The sequence below is a fragment of the Lonchura striata genome, chromosome 1 (assembly GCF_050655825.1).
Source record: "Lonchura striata isolate lonStrDom1 chromosome 1, ASM5065582v1, whole genome shotgun sequence".
Classification (NCBI taxonomy): domain Eukaryota; kingdom Metazoa; phylum Chordata; class Aves; order Passeriformes; family Estrildidae; genus Lonchura; species Lonchura striata.
The window spans coordinates 58,673,231-58,700,317 of NC_140703.1; positions in this window are offsets into that span (position 1 = coordinate 58,673,231).

Sequence of the window (27,087 nt, forward strand, 5' to 3'; positions counted from 1 at the left end):
TTTTGCCTTGTTTGACTACCAAACCAGTCTCTGTACTGAGAAATTGGTTTCAGTGGCATAATCCCCAAATAGGATTGTCACACACTCATCCCCACAGTGCAGCAAAATAAGGGAGACTTGAGGGCTTGCTTCCTGGCATGGGCAATTGTGACTTCAGGTCACAGCAAAAGCTGGAGAGTGATGACAGCAGCCTATGAGGGGCCACTGGTTCTTGTCCTGATGGGGAATTGGCAGCTGGTGCTCAAGGCCATGCAGGACTTTGGCTTCATCTCCTCAACACATTGGCCATCTGAGATAAGCTGAACTGGCAGTTGGCTGCCAGCACAGAGCAGTAGGGGTTTGTGCCCCCCTTAGAGCCAGGGGTAAGCAAGAGAGGAAATAATGTTTCTAAAAGTCATAATTCCCTTCTCTGTTTGCTCCCGGGATGGTTCTACTATACATCCCCCTTTCTGCAGGCAAACTGTTGTCTTACAGTCTTGTCATAAATGATTAGTCAGAAGCCAGTGCTATAAAAAAGCCAGAACAGAATGTAATAACCAAGGTGCAAAATTAACATTTAAAAAATCGTAAAACCTGCTGCAAAAACAAAAACAGATCCTAAAATTAAAATATGAAATACTGTATCCTTGAGACCACTAAAAACACTTAGTGATTTTTTCTATCTTTAATAAAGAGATATTAAACAGGCTTGAGTTTTAAAAATTGTTTAATGTCCTTGTCCTGGAAATTTGGTCCTTTAAGGCATCTTAATGATGAGTACATAAAACTATTTTTTACTCTTTAAAAAAGAAATGCATATTTTTGGATAAACTATACAAAAAATAAAGACAAACAAAGAAATCTATGCAAATATAAATCTTGGGCAGTGCTTCTGTCATTAATGTTGATGTGTTAGGTACCAAAACAGGTTTAGTTTTATATAAGAAAGTGTATTCATAGCTGCTGCCCTGAGGAATTTAGTGTCAGTAAATTAACATAAATGAATTGCTACAATTCTCTGTTTTATTATAATTTCTAAAATTGTTAGCAGACTTAACGGTTCTACATACATCTAGAGATAACATCTAAATTGCAAATAAATCATTACACAATATATGTTGCAGACAGTTTTATTTAATGTGCAGAGGCATTAAATATTTAAACGGCTAACTTCTGCCATTTGCCTATTTCACTAAGTGCATCCACTGTGGTGTATAAAGGAGAATCTACTATATTGAAAGAGGTAATGTTTTAAGGTAAGATTTGTTTTACACTACAGGTATTTAATTTAGACCTAATGAGTCAGTTATGTTACTAAAATAGCACAGTTATGTTAAATACATTTATTTAGATGTAGGGACTATATAATTAGGTTTTTATCCTTGTTTTACTCTGTATTTCTCAATAGCTAGTTCCTGTTTAACATGCATTAACTCGTATCAAACCTAAATGAAATGATTTTTGGAGGATTGTTCTTTAAAGCTTTACCGAAGAAGTAAAATTTGCTTTTTTTAATTAAAAACTTATTTGAAAAGACAAACAAAGGGCAGGTAAGCATCTCTAAGGCACAAGAACACACCATTTGGTTATGGTGAATGATGATCCAGGATTACTTATATCCTTATTTGTGTAATGCTGTAAACACACCCTCACTACATGGGAAACAGTCTGCCAGGGTGCTGCAGTGCAGCCCCTCCATAATGCTTGCTGCCACCTGACACTCTGTGAGGGCACAAAGCCTGTCTCAAGAGTGCACCAGCCAAGTTCAACATCTTCCCTATTTGAAGGTTCTTAATCACTCAAGGTATCAAAAAGATTGAGTTCTTTGTGATGATTGTTTGACAGTTTTGGGGTTTTGTCTCATTAGAATAGTCTGACATAAATACAGTTTATCTGGAGAAGGACTGACATCTTTGGTGGACAGACTTGATGCAGTGGAGTGAAATCCCACAAGAAACAATGACCATTTTACACCTCAGCAAGTTTCTGCTTCACTTGCAATGCTTTTCTCTTTAGCTTGCTTTGGTGAAAATATATGCAAAATTTGTATGTAGGTAATTTTAGTTTCTAAAGATGAAGCAGGTCACACACTTCTCTTTTAAGCAAGAGTGCCAGAACAAAATTAAAGTAGATTAATTTGTAGTGCTTGGTGCACTAGTATTAGGTGTTCTCATCCTACAGTGATGAATGTCTATCAAAAAGCCTGTGTATTGGAGAAGATCACATACAACCACAAGAAAGATAAAATAATTGCAGATATTATTGAACTCTTATTACAATACATAATCATATAGAAAACTGCTGAAGAAATACATTTTCAATTGCTTTTCTGTTTTCTTTAATGTGGTGCTCCTGATCATTGTCTCTGATTTTCAGAGGCTGTAGCCATGTTAGTATAGCATTCACTTCTTCAGCAGATATAAATTGTGTCTATGGTATTATGACTATAGTCCTGATCCTGGTCTTGCAGACCAAGATGCTGCTTATTGCATTTTCATACTAAAATTCATCAAAGCATAACCAGATCTCAGCCTTCACCTGTGTGATCATCCTGATATCATTTGGCTCATATGATGTGAAAATCACAGAACTCCCCAGGCAATTGAATTTCTAAAGAAAAAAAATTAATTAATGAACTTTTAATCACAACTTCTTTCAGGGGTTTTGGTTGGGTTTTTTTTTTTACAAATGAGTGAGAAGAATTCTAAAGTTTTGCTTGTGACTTTTCTAAAACATTTCATGTAGCAAGTTCTTTGGTTTACAGACTATGAGAAAGAATTCACAAACAGGGGCCATTGTTTATTGTCCTGTTGTAAACAGCAACTTTCTTAAACAACTGGCTACAGTCCTATGGGAATTGAACCCAAACTTCTGAAAAGCCACTTATCATAGAGTAAATGCCTGAAAGAAAAATGTTAAAAATTGACAGGAAGATTTTGAAAGACCTCAAAGAGATCAAATTATTGTCTATACTGTCTAGCTCAAAGAGATTAAAATAAGATACAATACAAAATTACACCTGGCAGGTCTAAACATCACTAAATGCCCACATACTCAAAGTGTAGGGCCTCTACTAACTAAAGTAAATTTGAATATTAATCTCTTTATTCTGTTTGGAAACAATATTCTTTTTCAAGATGTTCATTTAGAGTTGAAGCTGTGGATGCTCTCTAGTAGGTTCTAATACATGTTGTCCTTCCAGTCAGTGGACCAAAAAAGAAAAGTGACAATAATTAGTGTTCACACCTTAGCACATAAAGGGAACAAAGGTGGTTAATACACAGAGTTAGGCAAATACCAATATGTTGAGGAACTTACTGTTGTGCATAAATGGCATGAATTTGAAATTATTAAATCTCTTCATATTTGGCTATAGTATAACCAAGACCTAGCACTTACCCTTCTGAACAGAACAAATTCTCATTGGGTTTAACAGGACTTTTCCAGTATTAAACATATTTATGCAATTAATTAGGAAGAAAGAGATGATAAAAACATGACCTTTTTTACTTCTGTGAAGTAAATATCAGGTGTCAATAATAACAGTAATGCATTTCACATTTCTAATGCATCAAGACAACTATTTGGAATATTGACCTATGGAATAAACAAGTATTGAGATTTTGTCATCCATTCTAAATGTCACATCACTGAAAATCACACAGGGAGAAAATTGCAATGTTAAATGGAAAGCTGCTGTGTTCCACAGTAACAAGGAAACTGAGACCCATGGGCTAAACAACAGTGCTTCACTATTTTCATATCCTAAACAAGACTTTTCCTTCCCGCCTTCCTGCCTTCCTATAGAATTTTGCCATTCACTATGGAAACAGCAAAAGTACACTGTGGTACTCAAAATAGAGGTGATTTTTAAAATCTTAATATAGGTGAGCATGACAATGATTTTAGTTTGGGATTACTAATTTGTAAGATTTCTACCATACCAGACAGTAAAAGATTATCCTCTTAAAAGGTAATGTAAATTATTTAAAATTAAGTATGTAAATATACTTGGCTGCCAAACTTAAATTTTTCTTCAATCTGGTTCAGAGATATCCTTAAAACAAAAAAATAGATAGTTTGTTTCAATGAAATTTGATTTTTAAATTTCTTTTTTCAAATATGGTACTTACAATCAAAATATTTAGATTTGGTCATTATCAACACTAACTCACTAGCACCACAAAGTGGGAGTAGAGTCTCTGGTACATTTTTTACTAAAACCAGTGCAATTACACCTGACATTAACAGGTGTGGTTGAATTTAACAACATGTTTTCATTATAGGTGTCAATATTTCTAGCATTGTTGGAAAGAATAATAATAAAAAAATCTACCAACAGCAGATAGATGAAGTTGGCATGTGTCTCCAGATGTGTGGAGTATGTGTCACAAATGTGAAAGCGTGTCTGAGTTTAAGCAGCTAGTGACCAGTGTTGTATGTTGAGTTCTCAATCAGATTAATTCATATATCACTTTATAATGACACATTTTTATCTCTTTTGCTGTTCAAATTACTTTGATAAATTGGAGACGGGGATTGTTTTCCCACATGGTAGCAACAGATAGAGAATTTTTAAATTTTTTTCTCATTTGTCTACATATTACAGTTTAAGAAGCATAATTCTAATTAATCAAGTTAATTACATATCAGTATGCAAATCTTGTGTGGCCAGGTTTTTTTTTTTTGTTATTTCTTTTGTTAGTTTATTTCATAGCTAAACTAAAATAAATTTATCACATACACTACATTTGCTTCAGAAAGAGTTACTGATTTGCTGCTGCAAGTTTTTCTGTCAATTTCCCACTGCTTCTATCAATAAAACTGATAGAATTTGCCCTTAGATGCTTTTGGTATTATACCATCATCAGTAAAAATTTACAAATATTAATTTAACTGACAATAGACTATAGAATCTTGTTGCTTAATAGCTGATTTATGAGGAAGATCTGTATGATAAACATAATGAAATGCCCCTTGCCTGTGGAATTCCTAGGAATAAAAAGTTCTGTTGTGTCTGTGGTGCTTTTTATTTTTTTTAAGGAGGAGAGAAATAAAACTGCTCCTGTAAACTTTTGCCCAATATTTTTAATTGTAATATGCCTCGCCTATGAGTTCTTTCCATTATCCACTTTTTTTTTTTTTGTGCTTTACAGATGTGGTGTACCTGTTTTGTTTTGTTTTGTTTTTTTTTTCAGTAGGAGCTGTTTTGTTCAAAGGTAGCATATTTATTTCAAAATTACAAGCTCAAGACTCTTGTGAGAAAGTCACAGAGCTCATATAATTTTTCAGGAGTCACATTAAAGAATCAAAAGTTTACTACATCATAAAGTCCAGGCTGTGGTTTAAATACATACCAGCTGGTTGTGGTCAGCTTCAAAAGAAAGGCAATCTGATGAAGGAATCACATTTGTCAATTATATCTGACTCACACATAGTAACCACTACTCCTTTCCTTTGCTGCACTATAAATCTAGAGAAGAAGAGAATTGGAGACATTTCTGTTGTTTACTTAGTATGAATATATTTAAATGCTACTTTGTATATTTATTTACAGTTTGATGCAAGATGAAGTAAATTTCATAATTATTTTGTCAACTTCATTGTTGTACCTGCAACTTCACAAACACTTTGTATTTTCAAAAACAAACCTCTGGCTCCAAAGCACTCATAAACAAATTTACACAGAATGCGCAAAGAAACATGAAAGAGGAGTGTTAAGTTGACTGGCAGGTTAGAGCAGAGAGGATATTTTAGGCACTGTAGACAGTTTGGGAATAGAAGAAGGAAGTCATGCATGAGACATGGATACACACAGTAAGCAGGACTGTATCAGAGCCAGGAAGGAGTAAGGACTCAGTCCGCTTGTGGAGTAAGGCAGGCTCTTGTAAAGCCTCAAAATTGAAGAGGAGAAATTTGACCTTGTAGAGTAATGAGACAGAAAACCACCTGAGGGACTGAAAGAGGACTTGACATGATCAAAGCCATGAACAAGAAAGATAACCTTGGCTGCAGTGTTTGGAGTGGACTGGAGGAGAGAGATTAGAGGGAATAAGTTTACAATGGCTAAGAGGTCACAGCAGGTGAGAGATAATGAAGGCATGAAGCAGGCAGGAACATACTGAAGATACTGTAGATAAGACAGAAGAGATGATTTGGCCAAGGAGCCCAAATTCAGATATTTGAAAGTTGATTATATAAAAAAAAATGCAGTCAAAGCTCCTGCTGTGTTTATTTACCATCCTATTGACATGCGGCAGCCAACTTACTGTAGAAAAAGTCGCAAAGCTGTCTAGATCACCTATTTTGTTATCTGTTTCTATACATTAACAGGTATTGATAGACACCTCTTTTTATATTTTGACTGTAGAGAAGGAATATGGAAATCAGGTGATGCAAGTTCATTTTGCTGACCCTACTACTGAATAGGCCTGTGGTTTTGGATAGGTGTTTTCTGTTTGCTGTGCTCCAGTTTCTCTTTCTGTACAACAGTGAAAGCAGTTCTTTCCTTTCTTTGTACATTTATAGGTGAAAAAGGATAGATACTATTCAAAAGGCTTAGAATTCTCTGTAGAACTCAACTCAGTTAGGAGATGCATCAGACCACTTCACATGGACACCTTCACAACCACCACTTGGGTAGCAATGGTCATTTTTTAGTGGCATCATCCCAGTGCCTGATACTAGGGTGGGTCCAGATGTGTTTGGGGTTGCAAGAAAGTTGAAAATGACTGTGCCAAGTAGGTCGTTTTGACTGGAGCTGTCTGAAGCCATCAGAACTAAAATATATTTGCAGACACACTTCACCTACCAGTTGGCTCTGTGGATTACATGTGGCTTTGAAACATGCAGTCAACAGACAGTGATGGTATTCTTCCCTGAGAATGCTTCATTCAAAATGCCAAAGGGCTTTTTAATATATTGGCAAAATAAGACATAAAGAATACAAAATACTTGGGAATTTCACTCCAATATATTTGGAGTGTCACAATTCTAGTTCAGAAGAACTGTAGACAACAAATGATCATTCCATAGAAGACAGAAAGAAAAAAATATAGCTAGCAGATTAACCATAAACCTAGAAAGAAAGAGCACCTCAGCAGTAAACACAGACATAATAGTGACTGTAATTTTTGCTAAATCACAGTTAGACTCTTCACTGATGAAGAGTGTGAGCAGAGATGAGGAGTAGAAGCTGGTAAAGAATATTCTTTCCTCTGAGGCACTTCTGCCTTAACAGTCTTCTTTGTACTGCTAGTACTGAAGCTAAGACCCCAAAAAGATGAGGAAAAGGGGCAAGGTCCTTCACTATAGTGCTGAATGTGGCTATAGCTGTCAGCTTTTCACCTACTGAAATTCTGAATTCCAGAATTCCTGTGGAGATAATTTCTGTGGCTTACTCCTCCTGGTTGTCTCCCTGTAAGCTATGAATATAGAAACCTGTTTGCAGCATTCACTGTTCAGATAAGTCAATACTTAAGGAAAAAAAAAAAAAAAAAGACATAATGTTTAAATGCTATTAATCTCTTTTTCTTTTGAATTTACCATAGGAAATCATGTTGTTAGCTGAAAATTCTTAGAGGGATATAGATCACTCGGGAAGAGATCTTTCTAATGTGGTAAAGTAATATAATACAGAAGAAAAAATTGTTGAACATTTAAGATAAACTTTTTCACTTCCTAAATTAAATCATTGCCATTTACTGCTGAGACATTTAGCAGGTGTCAGTTAGAAGACACAATAGATTATGTACCAAATTACTTTCTCTTTTTAGACAACAGTTTGCAGTCACAAGAACGTGTGAGGAGTTTTAATCAAAGATTAGAACTTTTTAATTAAATACGACCGTATGTGACTAGTCATTTGACATTAATTACTGTTTTAGTTGGATTCCTTTTGATTTGTAAAAGGCCCTGAGCACTGCAAAAATTATGTCACATCATAGAAACTGCTGATTATTAAAACAAAAAGTTTTCTTCATCAGCCCATCACTCTCCTGAAAAAGAAATGTAATTTCAAAAGTGAAGCGGCTGGCTTAGAGGAGACCAATGAGTTTTGAAAGCAAAATAGCAGATGGTACTTCAGCTGACTTCCCTTAGAAGGGACAGTCTGAAGGCACTTAATTGTAATGATTGATAAGGTCTGCTGTCAATGCTTAGCAAAACTTTCAAGGGGCTAAACAGCTGGCATGAGGTTCATGTGGAGTTTTAACTAGCTGACTACCCTTTGGGGTGTCTTAAAGCTAACTAGCGTCACTGGTACAAATAGAGGACATCAGTCAAAATGAAATGTTCTTGCAGAAACTGATCTGAGACTTCAAGTAATATTTTAATTTGTTGGCCTACAGAGAGGAGGATAAATGTTAACAGTGTCCTTGTGAGATAACTTTAAATTCAAGTCCAATGGTGGCATCAGTATTTGTGAGTCCTTTTGTGATTTTGGCTTTTTCATACATACCACTTATTCAGAGCAGAGTGGGAACAATGACAATGAAAATCCTTATCTGAACAGCCTGCAGAAAGAGAAGGGGGAAAAAAAGAGAGAAAGCTATAAAAGGAGTAGGAATAATTCTTAGCTCATGTAAAGATTAGGGGTGAATTTCACATAAACACAAACTCAGAGTCACTGTGCCTTTTGTGGTGAACTTTTAGAGAGATTTGTCTGTCTGAAGGTGAATTAAGAAAGTCTAACCTGTAGTGGCACAGTGCAGTTTCTGAACATGGGGCTTGAGTTCATGTATCTGTATCTCTTTTCTTAGCATACCAAAATGGTGCTCAGTGCTGAGCTACAGGGTCTATCTAACGGAGTTTGTTCCTGGATATGACAGCTTGCCTGAAACTCAGAGTGGGCAATTAATATCTCACAGAGAAAGTTTAGAAATGTTTGAACCAGTGATAGTCTGATTGCCAGCAATGTCAAATACAAATCTGGATTTGTGTGTCCCTGTTTTGCCACAGTCTAATCATACTCACAAGGTTTAAATCGACAAAGCAATTAAAAGCCTGTTTCAGACCCCAAATTTAAAAAGCCCTGTGCACTGAGACTCTTTTGTGTGCAGAAGTATTGGTATGATAGAAAGAAATAATATTACTTCAAACTAGTTAATCTCCACAAATTGATACTGGATTTGCATGCAAGTCTGTCCCTTCTGGCCATCAGCACAGGAGGTTAATCTGCAGTTTGAGTAATAGTTAAATGGGGTAAATTTACTCAATGGAAATATGAATTCTAGTTTATAACCTGGTCTGAAACTCAACAGATCAGAGTTCATTTCTGTGGCAGTCTTCCTATATGACTGTGAAAGAAATGTCTTTCAATGCCTTTGTAACTCAATTTTCTAACTATAGAAAGATGGCAGTACCTTTTTGCTACACTTAGTAGATGGTAAGACTCTGAAAAAAAAAGTTATCTGTTACTGCCATTGGTGCAGTGCCTGGGACAAACAGATGCCCCTAAATACCATCGTTATTTCTCCTATAAATTGTATTTATGCCTATTTTTCTCGTTTAGCCTACAGCCTGCTACAGTCCTAAAATCACTATGGAAACTGTGATAGTAAATGTGGTATTTAGCAACCAATCTTCATACCACATCTAGGTTAAATCTTTTCCTAAAATGGTCTGAATCACTGTGTATTTCCTATAGGAGTGCAACCTCTCCTTTCCTGGACAGAAGAGTTCACTCCATTCAGAAAAAAAGATTCCATTTAAAGTGAAAAAAACTATCAGTTGTGTATGAAGACAAGCACTGAAGAAACTTTAGCTATAGAATGAATGAAAAAATGTGTGCTTTATTATTGAAGAGATATTATTTTTCAAAGGAAAAAAAAAATCACTGAGGAGAAACACAAAATTATCATAGCATTTTGTATTCACTGCATCAGTTATTTCCCAAAGAAAGCCTATCAGTTAAAATGATGAATTTTAACCTTTACCAATTCTTCTAGAGAACATTCAATTTATATTCTTCAGGCACTTTGCTACTTGTTCACCATACTGATGCAAAATTATTGTTTTTGTAATATTTATAAAGATCTAGTTACAAGTTTTCAAGGACATATTTCACTTTTTTTTTTTTTACCCAAATCTAAACACTTTAGTATAAGTTAAGAAACAAATGAAACAAAAGTTAACATATGGTATTCTTATATGCATTAATACATTATTATTTAAATAAAGCATTATATTGAATACAAGTCTGCTGATCAATAGAAAATACAAAGGTCATATTATCACACAGTACAGGAAGCTTTAAGAGATGAATACCAATGAATAAACATTTCTGCATAGAATCCTTTTTCCTCATTGCTCCTATGGGATCAAATAGTGCCCATATGAAATCAATGCTTTCAAACTCCCTTTATGAAACCAATCCTGTAACTGCTGTTGGCAAAACTAAACTTAAAAAAACAAACAAGCTAGCAAAGAAAGAAACAAAAATCAAATGGATATAGGTTCAAATATTGAGCTTTTCTTTAGCCACTTTAGGACTCTGGGCACCCTTTTTAAGAAAGCAGTGGTTTTACAAATTAATACTGCAGCTCTTGATTTCTGCTGCAGTGTTGCAGAATTAGTTGCTATCCTTGCTCTGCAGTCTAAGGGTGTGCTGAGTGATAGGCCTGGGATGCAAAACTACCCACACACTGAACTAGGAGATGGTGTGTAAGAGGGCCATGAAGAAATGGGATGACCTAGACATTTACTTGTCTTCTATTTAGATCATTTTTGTAAAGTTAACAATTGAAAATTCTTCAGAGAATTTTCTTTTACTTTTTTCTCATTATTTTCTATTAATTTACTTTTCAAAATTGTATTTCTGTTCCTTCAAAATGAATGGGCCATGTGGATTTCTGTAGGGGATTTTAGATTTTTTTCTGGAGAGCATTGTGAGTAAGCACAGAGATAGGAAAGGCAGGGGTTTGCCAAGGGTGAGAGAGAAGTAGGAGGAAGCAAGAGTTACAACAATGAATTAGCATCCTGCAGGTCAGAAATACTGAAAGCATTTTTAGAGGCTTCAGGAATGACAGAAGCAGTGTCCCTAACTAACTACAGCTCCAGCTGGAAATCTTCCAGAATTACTTAAATAAAATATAGAAGCAAGGACCTACCTTTAAGATCACAGAGGAACTAAAGTGGGGGGAAATAGTGTCATTTATAAGTTAATTATTAATGATCTTTTTTTTTATCATCCTAGTAATTTTGAGTCTTTCTGTCCAAAAATTTAGCTATCCTAGTTGAGAAAAGTGATGAAGCTTGTATTTTCAGTTTCTTTCAGAGAGGTCACACTAGGAGAAAGATCTAGTCTGGTCCTCCTCAAATATTTGGCTGATCTGAGGTCCTGCCAAAGTTTTTTTAGATATTCCAATATATCTGAAATACTCGGAATGTGTTTCAGGCTTTGCTGTGAAGCCTACTGAGTAGTCTGTGTTTTATGAAATTTTAATCTAATTAGCAATATACCTACCAGTTTAATGCTGTGAGAAGTTTGGTGCATGGCCTCTGGCAAAAGCTTAGTTATAAGGGGGATATTACCAGTGGAAATGTTAGTCACCTCCTTAGTGATATTAGAGATTTGCAGATGTCACTGGTACAAAACCTTCCCACATGGATACCTAAAGCAGTAGTTGTAGCCTAAGAATGTGCTCCAAAGGAAAGCTTGTGTGCTAGTATATGTTATTTGCTGTATACTAGGAACTGAATTTTGCTGAATTAGACGCATAAGAACAGAATATATAGATACTAAAGTATTAAACAGAGAGATTTAAAGATGAGTCAACTTGAAATTATGAAAATAGATGTCTGAACACTCTTTCCTTTCCAGTCTGAGAAGGTAACTCTGAGACACACTTAGGTGCCTGCATGAAGCTGGACCTCATGTAGGAGTCTGCCTTTCATATGACTAGCTCAATGTTTAGAGCAATTGCCACAACAGCTGGAGATTGCAATAAAACCTAGTTCTCCTATTCTGTAAGGCACTGCACTGAGTAGAGTCAGATTTGCATTCTGGTCCATAGTCTTGCCGTCACCATAACTTTTTTAATCTAATGGCACTTTAATGTAAATTGGGTAGGAAAGTCAATGCCCAGGTCCCCCTGCTACTGAGTACTTTGAGCACTGTGCTATATTCTTCCACAGCTGTTGTATGTAAGTGTAGAATTTTTGCTTGGCACCCATCTTTTGAATTCACTCCAAGCTCTTCTGAAGAAAAGGTCTGAAGAAAAGGTCTGATTTATGTCTCAGTTCTTTCCTAAAGTTAGTTTGCATTAAGTTTGAGAACCTGTCTTACAATGAACAGCAGTTGATTTGACTATCAATCATTTAAATAAATTTTGGAAAAAAGTTAATGTGTATTTTTTTCTATATTTCATTATTGTGCAGTAGGAAAAAATCCTTTCTGTGACAATGACAAAAGTGCACAGATCCATTTTAAGCTTGGCTAACTGACACAGGAAATATTCTATATCTGTAAGCAGGTAGCCAGCAATTTTTTCATCCACATTAGAATGAACAAGAAAATGAAATAAAAATTCCACTGCAGAATTAATGGAAGTTCTCAGTTTGACAGAGGCGATGCAACTATAAGACAATAACATTGACCATAGTGATTTTCTACTGCATTTACCTCAGGCAATAGCACAGTGATATTTAAACAAGTTAGTAATTATATGAAAGATGTCAAATAAAAAACATTCAAAATTCAAATTTATATAAAACTCTGAGAGATTTTAGGGCTTCTAACTTGTATAAGTAGATAACACAAATCCAAAGACAATTCTTTTTACAGGATGTAAGAATTGTGGGTGTTGCTGGTACATCTTTGGCAAAAAATTAAGAGTTCTTAAACATAGATTTATTCTGGTGTCTCTCATTACATATCAAAGTCAGTACATAGTACATCCCTTTATCTCTAGGGAGATGTTTCACCCTGCATTTTTGACAGTCTTTGTAATTATTAAAGAGATGGATGAAGAATGCATTTTAATCCCTTATATGGGGTACATAGAAGACAGGTGAAGAATTGTGCCATAGTAGCACACCCCTGCACTTCAGGGGGTGCAAGTAATAAAAGTCTGCAGCTTTTCTGAAGTACCCCATCTGAAATGTTTGTACTGCAGATTGCTTGAATTAATGGTTTCACTCCACAGATTGATCCCTATCGCACTATACTGCTTCCTAACATAGACATACCTTCTAAGCACTAAGTCTTCCGTCAATTGTCTTCAGTCAATTGCAAAGTCATTACATTTACAAATATTGTTCATGGACTGCTACTGGGCTTGTAACTTTTATTTAAAAATAAGTAATAAAGAAAAGGTTATATTTTCTTCCTTTCATAAGCTGCTAAATTTGTGCTAGGTACAACTGAATAAACAGGGTCTCTCAGTGACATCCAGGCAGTGGTGTATCAGAGCTGCCACTTGTTTACACATCTGGAGAGGTTTTTTTTCCTCAAGACAATCTCTTCTGCAACTTGGATCATTGTCTGAAAATCCTTCTGTGAATCAAAACAAAAGAGATTCATGCTTTAGAAAAATGATTTAATGTTAGAAGGAAAAGTGTTAAGATCCAGGAACATCATTTATGGAAAATTTATTGGTGTTCCATTGAGGAACTTGATATAAATATCATAGACAGCATTGTGAGGGATCACCAGTTCAATGGAAGATTGTGATTGGAGCAAAAGAGAATACTGTCAATAACTACAATGTTGAAGGAGAATAAAAAATAGTTGTATCAAGTGCAGTGTCATTATATTAGAGGACAATAAAATGGGAGCTAAATCAGATGTAAGAGAAAAAAAGAAGCAAGAACTAGCTGTAATAGTCTATCAGGTAACAACACTCCCTCATGAAGCAATTACAAACCTACTATGTATCAGGTAAAATTACTTCAATAAAAACAGTGGAAACAGATAGATAGTAATGTCTTTGTACAAGGACCCCTAAGTTTAAAATTTTAATTTGTATTTAAATCCTACAAACTGCTGAAAATATTCTTATATTCTAAGACATTGTGCAGGGTTCTTTTTTCTGAGAAGCAGATTGTTGCACTATGACATGACTTGGAGTCTTGAGATTCTTTTCTTGAAGAAGTAGAATTTCCCATGTTGAAATACCAGTTGAATTCCTCTATTAGGATAAAAGAACTAGGAATATAAATATTTGATGTGTAGATTGTTGAAGACAAATAAAAACCATAGATCATGTGCTGGAGGCAAAAGGATAAGAAAAGAATCACTGATAGAAATTATCACTATCCTCATCACTATCCTCCTTTGCTTTCCATCTGCTGGCCCAAATAATTTAAAATTGTAATAAAAAGTAAACACATATGTGCTAATTCCATGTAGGAGAAAACCACCAAAAATTAACATTAATAGTGGTTAGGTCTTCTGTCACTGGTTGTGTATCCTTATCCCTTTGCCCTTAGACCAGAAAACCTCTGTATGCCAACTACGAGTAAACAAAAGACACAGTCAAAAATATGTGGAGTACAAATTAATTATCAAATTAGAACTCTCATTATTCATTTGTAAACAAAATACTTGGAGTCAAAAAGAGCTAATGTTTGAATTTCAGTAATGAAGACACAGCCAGTAAGAGTGACATCTTCCACCTACACAGCCTTGTCAGCTTTGGTGCATCTAGCGTATGCATAATTCAGAGCTCTGCAATAACATTTCTCTCCAATAGGTTTCTAGTCTGTCTAACATCAAGCCAGTATCAGGTTAGGAACTACTGTCATGCATGAGGTGAGTCATTTGCTGCTGAGATTTTGAAATTAAGACTAGTCATTAACACATATTTTTGGCAGCCTTAACTGTTCCTGTATCGTAGCTCAGAACTCTAGGAGATAGAATCTCTCGGCTTACCCAGCAGAAACTTCACTGTTCCCTGCGTACTCACTGTGGCATCCCTCACAAGACAGAATGAATTGTGTTTGTTCAACAGAGCAAAGCCTTCAGGCCAGCCCAAATTGTCAGTGTCTCAGAGAAATTCTTTGGAGTTGCCTTGCCATGAACATTTTATCTTTTTTAGAGGTAGGGGACTTTTCCTCTTGTGAACAAATCTTATTGTTCCCTGATTTGGAACAACAAGGTTCAGAAAGGGAATATGTTTCAAAGAGCTGCAGCCTGTAGGCAAGTGGACAAGCAATAAAATGCTGCTTATTCCCACCCCAACAACTGTTAACACTAGTTAAAGTCAGGCAGACACCTACGCTAAGTGATTTCTTTTAGACAGCATATTATGTTGCATGCAAATAATAAAGCATTGCTACAAAACTCAGAAATAGTTTTCATTGCTAACTTCTGAATAGATAATCATAGAATCATAATTATATCATCTGTATTAGAAGGGACCTTAAAGGTAATCTGGTTCCAACTCCCCTGCCATGGGCAGGCGTACCTTCCCCTAGACCAGTTGCTCAAAGCCCCATCCAACCTAGTGTGTTGCCCCTAATTAATTTGTAAAACCTGTTGCGCTTTCTTGTTTCTGTTTTTATTTCTTTCTCTTTAATGTCTTTTCTTTATCACAATATTTTGTGATACTTATTTTTTTTCATTTTTCTCAGAATTAAAACTTCACAAAGTAGTCCAGAGGAGTCAGGATTAACTGAGTACTAGAAATACTGTAAATATTTTCAACCCAAGCAAGTAAATATTTTCCAGATTTGAAATTATATGAATGTATATCTACTGAAAATACTTTGTCAAACACGGCATGGAGTAGAAAATATTGAATAAAAGATTCATTTTTTTTGGACTCAAATGTTGTGATATTTAAGACTTTCCACATTTTAGTTTATTTTGTTCTAAAATTGTCTAATACATTATTTCACAAGCATTAACATAAAACTTTTATTGGAAGCTACTAATTACTCTTTTCAGCTAACCGCATGGGGCCATAATTAAAAATGGTAATCCATTTCAAAATGTACATGCATATAATGAAAACACAATTCAAATATATTGTCTGATAACTGGATTTTAATACTTAAGCTTAAGGAAATAGCTATATTTTCTAAAAAAAAATGCTCAGAGAGCATGATATTTCTCGATGTTGCAGTTGTTCTCTGCTATCCAGCAGTGAAAACAATAATTATTATGAGTTCTTCATGTTCTTAGGGTTGGCATTCGTATTTGTTTGCATGAAGAATGCAACCATGCAAATGCACAGTAGCACTTTAGAGGAAGAGAGGCTGCCAAAGTCTCTGGTGAGGCTTGCCAAAAAAACACTCACAGTAGGGTGTCTCTACTAGCTCTCTCTGTGTATATAGGTCCTGCTCTTAAGGATAATCACCTGCTACTGAATAGAACTATTCATTGAGGCTGAGGGAGTGTCTGAAACAGTCTTAAGCCCTTCAAAATTGCAAAGTTGCCAACATTCTCTTTTTCTCAGGAGTCTCCTGATTCCTGGTTAAGTTGGTCTTGGTGCCATGTTAATACTACCAATACTACTAATCCAACCAGACTTGGAACTGGAGTCAGCCAGACAGGTAAAATTTGAGATTTTTATTTTTTTTTTTGAGATGCATCTTTACATCTGTCTATGGAGGTATGTCCTCAGTTGTAGAGTTGTGTTTTCACTGTATATCCCCTCATGATGGTTTGTCCCTCCATATCCCCTCTTTGTACCTGTTTGGGTCATCCCAGCTTTCCCATCAGTACCTGTATGTCCATCAAACCCCAACCCATCCCCCTGCCTCCTCCCAGGGGATGTGTCCATCACCTGGTGACCCTTCCCCTTTGTCCAGATCCTTCCCCCAGGGTCACCAGGTAACTGGACCCTGGCTGGGACTCCTCCCCGACCCCTCCTCAGGGGTCACTCTGAGGCCTTGCCCCCCGAGAGCCGCTCCCATGTCCTTCCCCATTGCCTGCTCGGGTTTCCCCGCCCCCCTATATCTGGCTGCTCCAGGCAGGGACACCCTCTCTCTTGCTCTGGATGTCCTTCAAGGTCAGATGTGGACTGGGATCTCTCCAGGCCCTCATTAAACTTTGGAACTAATCCTGAGGGAGAGCGCCTCTTTCCTTTGCTTGTGGGACCAGCTCGTCTTTGGACTCACGTGGGAGCTTCTCCAAGCCCCCGGGATCCAAGGAGAAGTTCCTTCCCTCTGCCCGACTCGCCCCACTGCCCAGCTGGCCGGGCTCCACAGGGGTTCTATCCCTGTGGATTCAAGGGGGAGACACAGCACTCAGTCTTTCATTGTATGTTTAAAAAAAAAAGAAAATCCAGTCTTCACAGAAACTTATGTTCTGCTCATGCATTCATCCTTCTTTTTTTATTTTATATGAGACAAGGTTAATTGAGCCCAGAATGAAAAGGGTATGGTGAACTCAGATACATGTCATTCAGCTGAGAGTAAGTAACTAGTTCCCATGAATAAATTCAGATGAAAAGAGTGAGATGCTGATTTTGAGAGCCTACACACCTTGGGGGAATAAGCACCAAAGGGAATTATTTTGAAAAGTGATAAATTGTACTTCCAGTCTTTTGAACTGTAGGCTGGCAGTTAAACCATTGGTCTACTAAAGAGATTTTTAAATTTTGGAGCAATTGATTCCTCCTCCATACAACAGTCGCCTAAATCACTAAGCTTTGCGACCACCTGAGACTCCATCAACAATTTGGTAAGGACAGTTGCCAAAAAATGTTTGCATTGGCTCTTTAAATTAAGCCATTGTAAGCAGAAAAGACCATAGAAAGTGTTCTATAACTGTCCTTTGAGTGGGACAGAAATTAAATTTTTTCTCTATATCAGAAATGTATTGTCTATGCCATTTGGTTGTGAGGACAATAGTTCTAGAAATAAAGACCTGAAAAAGCATCATATTTAACTTTTCCTGTGAAAAACAAGGAAGGAGTTACCCATAAACTTTCTATCTGTTCTAATACCCTACCTCTTGCTTCATGGAGGTCCTACATCTGCAGGCAGGTGGAACATCCTCTTTCCTGTGGCTACTGTAAAATTTATGGCTAATAGTGGCTCAAGGCTGGTAGCAGGCCTTCAGCTTCTGTGAAGAATAATTCTGTGCATTAAGCAGATGTAAAAAAAAACCAACATAGCAGTATTTTCATACTTTTCTGGAGTAGCAGACAGCTCACTGATTTAGAATCCCCTGATTAAGCCTAGACTTTATCTGGGCAATGGGCATATACATTCAGTAGCCACAGCTGAACAAGTATGGCCACTTTTAGCAGTAGTAAACTTTAAGCCTCACAGGAAGGCATTTTATAAATTTAGGTATAGTAAGGATTAACAAGTGCTGAAAAGAGATGACCTAGATAATGATCTGGGCTGCAGTCAAGTTTGGACTTCTAAATCCTAATTTAAACTAACCTTAAGTGATCCCTAAGTTCTCTCAGTTTCATTTTGAACCTAAATCTTATATTGAGTCTGGACCATAAATTCTAGTTATTTCAGATCTGGCTTGTGATGTTAGGCACTTAAAAAGATTTTTTTTTCCTTTGAGTTGTGAACTTTTTTCTTTTTTTAATGTTTCTGAATGGAAAACTTCTGTGATGATTTATATATTTTTGTAGTAATCCCCTAATTCATTAGGAGCTGTTTCTCCATTCAGAGGATTCCTATGTAAATATATGTGCATAAATCTAGGGAAGTTTATTTTTAAAAGGGACAGACACTTGGATTTTAGAACCATTTTTTATTTGTAGTGTTGTTTCCTGCTATGATAAATAAAGGTCTGAATTGCAGCAGAAAATGTGGAAATCAAGACCGTTATCCTGCTCTGAATTCCAAGTGGGCAGGAGGTTTGCTGATGGTTCGGTGCAGGATCAGAGCCTTAAAATCTGAACTTACAAGGGCGAACTTTTTTATTCTGCAGTGTTCAAATGGACTGCTTAAAAACCCTATAAATGCTTCATCTAGACAGCAGGGCACCATTTCAGGAACTGATTGCCCATTATAGTGCTGACAATAAAACAGGAAAATACCCTAAGGGAGAAGGAGCAGGGCCTTATGACTTTACCATTGAACTGAATGTGAAACTTATAATTTCCTGGCCCCACTTTGCAGAATGTGTCAGATTTCAGTGGCCATGTCATTATGCTCCTAAGTCTCTTTCAAGGAAATCTGAAATGAGGAGACTTAATACAGTGGAAAATGGGATAAAATCATGGCATAAATCTGAATTAATATATACTAAAGAATATACATTTTTTCTTTATATTGTCTTCCCTCTCCCCCAGAATTAATCAGCTAGAAGTAATATTTTGATTTAAATTTTCTATGCTAGACTGTGAAAATGTGCTTGCAATATAGAGAAGTAAGCATGTCTGTTTAAAAGATCTTTTAGGGTTATTTTTTGTCAGAGATATTTTTAAAGAATCTCTGAAACAATATATTCAGGGAGAACAAATCAGACTCATATACAAAGTCATACATTTTCCCTTTATACATCACAGCCAAGAAACCAATATATATACTCTGCCTCCCCACGCTGAATCTTTTCCATGAAACTTGCAACACTTTGGTAGCAGAGAGCACCTGTCTGGATAATGTGAAAGGATAAGGGAGTATGTTAAACAAGGGCAGAGGGAATTGGGGAGGGATGCAGGAGACACAGATCTAATTGAAGCAAAGCATTTTATTAATCTAGAGTGCTGTCTCTAGGCATGCCTAAAATCTAAATAATGATACTGAACTTCAAAGGCCCTATTCTTCATTCCTTGTGCACTCACTACTCTTGTTTAAGTCAATGGAACTTCTAAGTGTATAAAATGCAGAATCATACTGTGAATAAGATGTTAAGAATCAATTAGCAATAAAATGCTGCTTTACAAGGAAAAAAAATACAAAAATCTCACTATCTGTTTGGTCAATTCTTTCCTATCTATTAGTAGTAGCATGAGTAGCTGGAACATCAAGGTGTGTGATTTTGACCCTCTGGAGAACCATCTAAATGCCTGAATTGCATTTGAGACTCTATTTTTTTCCAAATTATTTATTCCACTAGTCTACTCTGCTGCTGTTGGACAGTCAGTTTGTGTAGCACATCAAGGATAGTATGAAGTTGTGCAGCTTCTCAGGTGGGCTCAGTATTTAACTTGTGTGTTTTAAAACCCCTCTGTTGTTTCAGCACTTTGCATATTGAATTATGTTAATTTCACTAAATAAACATTAATAACTTGATTATTTCAATGGTTTCTTGCTTTGAAGCTGTAAGGTATTCTGAAAGTGATCATTATTAATTATAATATGTACTATTCTTATTTTATTTTTATTTTTTAAAAGTCAAAGAGACATTTATCCTCTCTTTCTTAAAGGCATGCACTTAGAGAGAGCCAACCCAGTTCTCTATGTGCCTTTTCAAGGGCTGTCCATGAGGAAGTCATTTACTGAGACAGGAGACACGGTGGGAAGTACTGTTGTACCCAAAGCCCAGTTATTATTTTCAGAACCCCATATCCGAGATATTTCTCATTTTTGCCTTCCTCTAGCAATATCATCAAAATGGACAATTTAACACTTGGCTCTCTGAACTGTGGAAAAAAGGTTTTTGTCTACTTTCATCAGTAATTTCATGTATTAGGTTGAATGTAATCACTGAATATTCTGCGGGCACCATACTGAGCATGATGTGATATGGTCTGGAATGTCCTCTTGGTCTATGCCCCCTCCCAACATCCCTTACACACCCAGTCCCTTGCCAGCATAGCAATACAAACAGCAGGAAAGGCCTTGGCTCTGTGTAACCCAGCTCAGCAATAACAAAAACACTTCTGTATTATCAATCCTGTGTTCAGCACAAATACAAACATAACCCCATATCAGCCACTGTGAAGGAAGCTAACTACTCCAGCTAAAAGCAGCATAGTGTCATTCTTAATAGCATTTAAGTATTAAAATTAGCATGAAAATTCTGATATTGATTTAAATTTTTTTTTTTTTGTGGTAAATTGTTTTAGAACCCTTTTCTATCATTAAAGAAGCCTAGTTAGCCTGCAGAGGTTGGCATAATACATTGCTAATAATTGGCTGCTTTTTATAAAAATAGTATTTCATGGCGAAATGGGAGTTCACCCAAATCAATAGACTTTCTGAGAAAATGTCTTTTAATTAAATTGATTAGGTTTTGTGATCACAACATACAGGAGGAGAAAGTATTAAGATTTATTTGCTTTGTTTTATGACAAAACCAAATTAAACCAAAATTGCTTTCTATATGAACCAATGTATTTGGTGTCCAGGCACAGGCAGTGGGAGCTCCAGGGACCTCTGTGAGGACTGCTCAGGGCTGCCCCAGGCTGCACACAGCTGAATCCAGGTGGCTCCAACACACCCACACAGGGCACAGAGCAGAGGTGGTCTCTGCGGCCACGGGGTCTGTGGCACCTTGGGAAAGACATGTTTAAGAAAGGGTAAAAAGTGTTGCACAGCATCTGTGTGAGAGAGGAGTGAGAACATGTGAGAGGAGCAACCCTGCAGACACCCAGGTCAGCACAGAAGGAGGAGATGGAGCTGCTCCAGGTACTGGAGCTAACACCCCTGCAGACCCTGATGAAGACCATGGTGAGACAGCTGTGCCCCTGAGGACCACAGGGAAGAGAAGATCCACAGCACTCCATGCAAGGGCAGGGGGATGTGTCATGGAGAAAGATTAAACTGCTGGAGAGCCACACTAGAACAGGAGAAAGCAGGAGGAGAAAGGGGTGACACAAAGGAGATGCTATGGGCTGACCCCATCCCTCCATTCACCACCTCATACACTGCTCAGCATGAGGAGGAGGTCCAATAGTCAGGAACGAGGAAGAGAGTTTTAACCTGGAAAAAACGGGGAGTGGAAGGGAGGGGGATTGGTTTGGTTTTGTTTCTGAGTAACTGAGTCTATTTTTAATTGGCAGTAAATTAAACTTCCGCAAGTAAAATCTATGTTGGCTATGATGGTGATGCCTTGTGAAGGCTGACCTAGAACAGAGACTAGACAGAGCTAAAGAATAAAGTAAGGATTTGTTAAGAGGCCTCAATGGATCCACCTTGGGCAGCACAACCCAAAATGGCCACATAATGGACAACCAGTCACAGGGGTCTCACACTTTTATAAGTTCCGGTCCATAAGCATATTGTGCCGCGCTCCCGCCCCGGTTCCCTTTGTCTCAGCCCCGGCTAGCTCTTCTCTGGGGCGAGGGCGGGCGATGGAGGCACCCTCCGCCGCTCCCAGCTGGGGTTTGGAGAGTGCCTTTGTGGGTTCCGGGCAGCGCTAGCAAGCCTCACGGTGGTAAATGAAGAGCGGATCCTGCTGGGGGCTAAGTCCGAGTTTATTGTAGCCCAACGGGGACAAATATCCTAGAACGGTGCCAGCCAACAGGAACAAGCACAAGGTGCTTGCACTGGCTTATAAACTGTAAGGGAGGGGTATCCAACGACCAATGGGGATAGGGATAGGGGGTGGCTCCGGGATGGGGGGATATGGTGGGGTCCAATGGGGGAAGGATATGGGGGGAGCCCCAGGTCCTCGCCCAATCACCCGGTGCCCTGAGTAGAAGCTTCTGGATGGATGGGAAGGGGCACCGAGTGATAGACAAGGCACCCGGGGGGGGGTAAAATGCCTCTTTCAGGGTGATGGATAGATACTGGGAAGGCGGGAAGGGAGGACAAGGCGGGAAAACTGGGGATAAACCAAGTTGCACACGGGGGTGCAAAGGAATAAACCAATACATAATACAGGGATAATAAAACATACAAATAACACAACTCCACAATATTGGAGTTAATTGTCCAATTACAGACCATGAAGTCCCATCCTTCTTGGTTTCTCTCTTCCGTTCACTGTTGTTTATGCTCTTGGGCCTGAGGTCTGGATTAGCTGTCCTTGGGTCCCCAGCTAGAGGAGGAATTGTCTACCTATTCTGTAAAAAGAACTTATTATCCCCTAATACGAAGCCTAGACTTTCACACTGAAGCAGAACAGAATCTGAAAAATATAAAAGCTAAAACCTGAGGCATCAGTTTCTCAGTAACTGAGTCTATTTTTAATTGGCAATAAATTAAACTTCCTCAAGTAAAATCTGTGTTGACTGTGATGGTAATTGGTGAATGATCTTGTCTTCATCTCAACCTATAGGACTCTTAATCTTATTTTCTTCCTTGTCCTGCTGAGGAGATGAAGTCAAAAGGGGTTGTGTGGGCACCAGGCAGCCAACCAAGGTAAGCCCACAGTAAAATTCAGTATTTTTGTCTGAAAAAAAAATGGGGATTTGTACTAATTTCTATGATTCTAGGAAAGCTTTTCTTTATTCATAAAAAAATAAAATCTAAATTATCTTTTTTTCTCTTTTTTTTTTTCCTTTTACTTTCCCCCCCGAATGTCTCTTCTTCAGTATTCTCTAAACAGCTTGTTATTCAATTATTCATGTGCCTGCACTTGGGAATTTCATTCTGGTTTCAGACCTCTCTTGCCTTCTTCACAATAGAGGGCAGAGAATCGCATCTCCAATCTTCAAATTTCAATGGTCTTCTATATGCCATTGAAAGAATGAAAAAAATAATGTTTTCCCTTTGTTCTCAGTGACAAAAGAGCAGCTATTGTTTCACCAACCTTTTTCTTCTTAGTGTAAAACACACTGGAAAGGTATTGGAAAGTGCTTCTTTACCAAATGCTCTTTTCTACAAACTTTTTCTCAGGGGAGACAAGAGAAGTAAAGAAGCTGCTAATGCTACATTTCTGAAATATTTCCGTAAGCAAAACATCTAAGAATAGTACAGCAGTATTTGTTAGCCAAAAAGGCAATGTGGAACTAAAACAGTCCCTTGGACTGAATAGATTATTTTACTATCACAGCTGACATTTCTATACTTGATTTTTTTTTAGGTACAACCTGACCAAAAGTTTTTATGCGGTAGTTAATATAATTTGCACATTTAAACAATCCTGTGAAGCTAATGAGTCCATTTCAATGGATGAACACATTCTTTGTTCCCTGCTGCAACTGAAACTTATTAAATAAAAAAGACACTTTATCTACAGGTAACTTCAGCATCACTAATGGAGACTTATTAATATCAACGTGGTAGAAAACTTGGGCAGAGGAAGTGAAAAAATGATCATTACCTTTTAAACTACAAAGAATATATAAGGAATACCAGCAGCGATGCCAGTGCATCCAAAATATTTATCAACACTGATGTATTTCTTGGCTATATGGAGATTACAGTATAGAGAGAAGTTTCCATGAGGGTATATTGGAGAAGACTGTATGCTGGGAAAGAAGTTCCATCAGAGAAAAGTTGCCTGTGGTAGGTGAAATGCATGAGCAGAAACTGGTGTACTGAAAAGTTGTAGCTAAGGTCAGCAAAGAGATTTTTTTTAAAGGTTGTTGGAGTTTTTCTCATGCAGCAGTAGGTCACAAAAATTGAGAGCAAGGCTACTGGGGTCAGGTGTGGGGGAATAAAGTGTTAAGAGATTTTCATTGGAAAATTCTTGTGACGTCTTTCAGGGCCAGTAAGAATTCTAAACTTAGTCATTGCTGCTATAGAATAAAAGATTCACTGCAGATTTTAAAAAAAATCAGCCTATAATGCAGTTGCATTCCAATGAAATGTCTCTGTTTTTGTTAATATGTGCTTAATGTCTTCTAGAACAGTAGTTATGTTGTAGAGTAATAACTACTTAAATTATAAGACATAATACAATGTCACGAATAGATTTTTAAATGAATTTTTATGCTATTATATAGATATATAAAGAAGTAATACTTATAGAGTTACTTTTTGGGCATCAGACTACATTACAACAAGAAGATAACTAATTAAAGCTGGTGGTCTGTTGTTTTTGCTCTGCATTTTTCTATTAATTTTCCTTATTGAATGCTAGCCCAGATCTTTTTTTCACAGATTACCAGTCTGAAAGAAGCATCTGCTTGGAGAAAGAAGAAACTAGATATTAAAAAGGGGAAAGAATTTAAATATACCCAGTGATACAAAGCACTAAGTGCCTTTGTCCATATTCACAATTCTTTATATTCATGTCAATCTGCTTCACAGGTTCTTTGAGTAGTTGAAGGTGTGCATACTCTGGCTGTCTAGCATTGAGCACACTGATGCTAAGGTCAGGGCTGAACTTCCTTGTTACTGTTTTTTGCACCCAGAATTAAGAAGTTTTTTATGGAAAATCCTTTTAGATACTCAGTCAAGAAGACACAGTATACCCTACTACCATCCTGGATAAATTGACACATTATACTGGTGTGCACAATTAGTGCTGAATATTAGATGCAGACACCGTCTGGAATTGTCTGGGACTTCTCACCCTACAGCAGAACATTCTAGACATTTGGATACAGAAATATACTCTGGTCCAAAGTACTTTCTAGCCTGCATTATTTGGAAAAATGAAGAATACTTCTTTTCAGAAAGTGTATTAAAGAATCCTATTAGAGAATTGTATTCTATTTTTTCTCCCTTCTATCTTATGAAGTCATAAAATATTTAATCTAATATTCAGTTTTTGTGACACATCTATTTTGAATTGCTTATGAGTTACACAAAATTTTTGAGGTGAAGAGTGCTCTAAAGAATATTTATTTACTCCTTATCCCAACTCAGGCCCTCAGAGAGAGGAGCTTTGCATTTCTCTACAACATGTTGAGACAATGTACAGCCAAAGGAGAATTTCAAAGCCTGTAGTCTGAGCTATTTCAATGGTTCACTCTGTCAGCTGTTTGAGCAGTTTGCCCAGATTTGCTAGATTTCATTGCTGTAGAATCTAAATACTGTTACAGATGGAGTAACAGTTTTCTTAATTTTTTTTCACTGCAAAGAAGTAGTTCTTTTTTGAAAGATAGAATTTTAATAGCTTGTTCTTTTCAAAGGCAAACTAGCAGCAAAACTTGAGTTTAAATTATTGGCATTTCTACAACTGGAGGTTGTAAGTTCAATCATGAGAGTTGAACATGAAAATTTATGCAATATATTTGAAGTTCTACACATTGTGCAATGACAAATATATTACTAAATAAAAACTACATGCATGACACAAAGTACACTTTAAAAAACAATGTTTCAGTTCTTTTCTTTTGTGATACAAAATATAAAAAAATACCATTAATTTAATAATTTTTCAGCCTGCTTAAATGTTTTTCCAATTTATTATTAGACTTGCTATGAGAAAGAATTCTATACGATAAAAATATTTGTTCTGGTTTTAATAAAGAATTCTTAAGTTATAACAGCACTTAATTCTAACTAATGTTAAATTAATACAAGTTTTTAAAAATTGTCTGGAATATGATGCCTTCTTTGTAAAGTTTTGTCACATCAGTGATAAATATTTGACTTTTTTTTTTGTTTTACCTTTTATTCTTTTATTTCTTTACAAGCCCCAAATGTTATTGAAGATCGTCTGTAGCTGAAAAATATGAGCAGAAGTTTCTCCTTTCCTTTGTCCATGCACATCAATGCACTGCATAGGAGCGGATGATTTTCTGTGACTCCATAGAGGATTTCATATGACTGTCATATATCTCTTTGAGTGTTCAAGTACTTAATCCAGGTAGTATAATCAATAACTAGGAGTGGTTTTTATGCAATGAAGTCTTTTCCACATTCATAATGATATTGTTTGAATTAAGTTATTAATCTCCCATTCTGTTTTGTATCAGCTCTTCATATTCACTGATCTATTTTCTGATTTTACTCTTTCCACTGCTCATCAAAAAATAAAATTCAACATTTTCAGTAATAGTAGCATTTCTCTTCATTTAAGTGTTACTATTTATTGTGTTTGCCATAATTACTGTTGGAAGAAAATATTCATTAAAGTTCTCATTCCAAACTTGTTAAACTTTCTTATACATAAAGATGTATACTTTTACATGTAAAATTGTTGTTAAGTGAGCATACATGGATTTCCAGCAATTCAATGAATACTAAGAAAATATGGGCATTATATAAAAGTAAATTGCTCAAAATCTGGATGAAAAGCAAGTGCAGGTTTAAGAAACTGCTCACTGTAGAAAATTGCTAGAAAAGTTATGTTATTGACACAATTTATTTTCAATACTAATTGTAACCTTATGAGTAACCTTATGAGACCTGTTCATTAATGATCATTTAGAAAAAGAAGAAACTAGCCTTGAAAGAATTGAAACA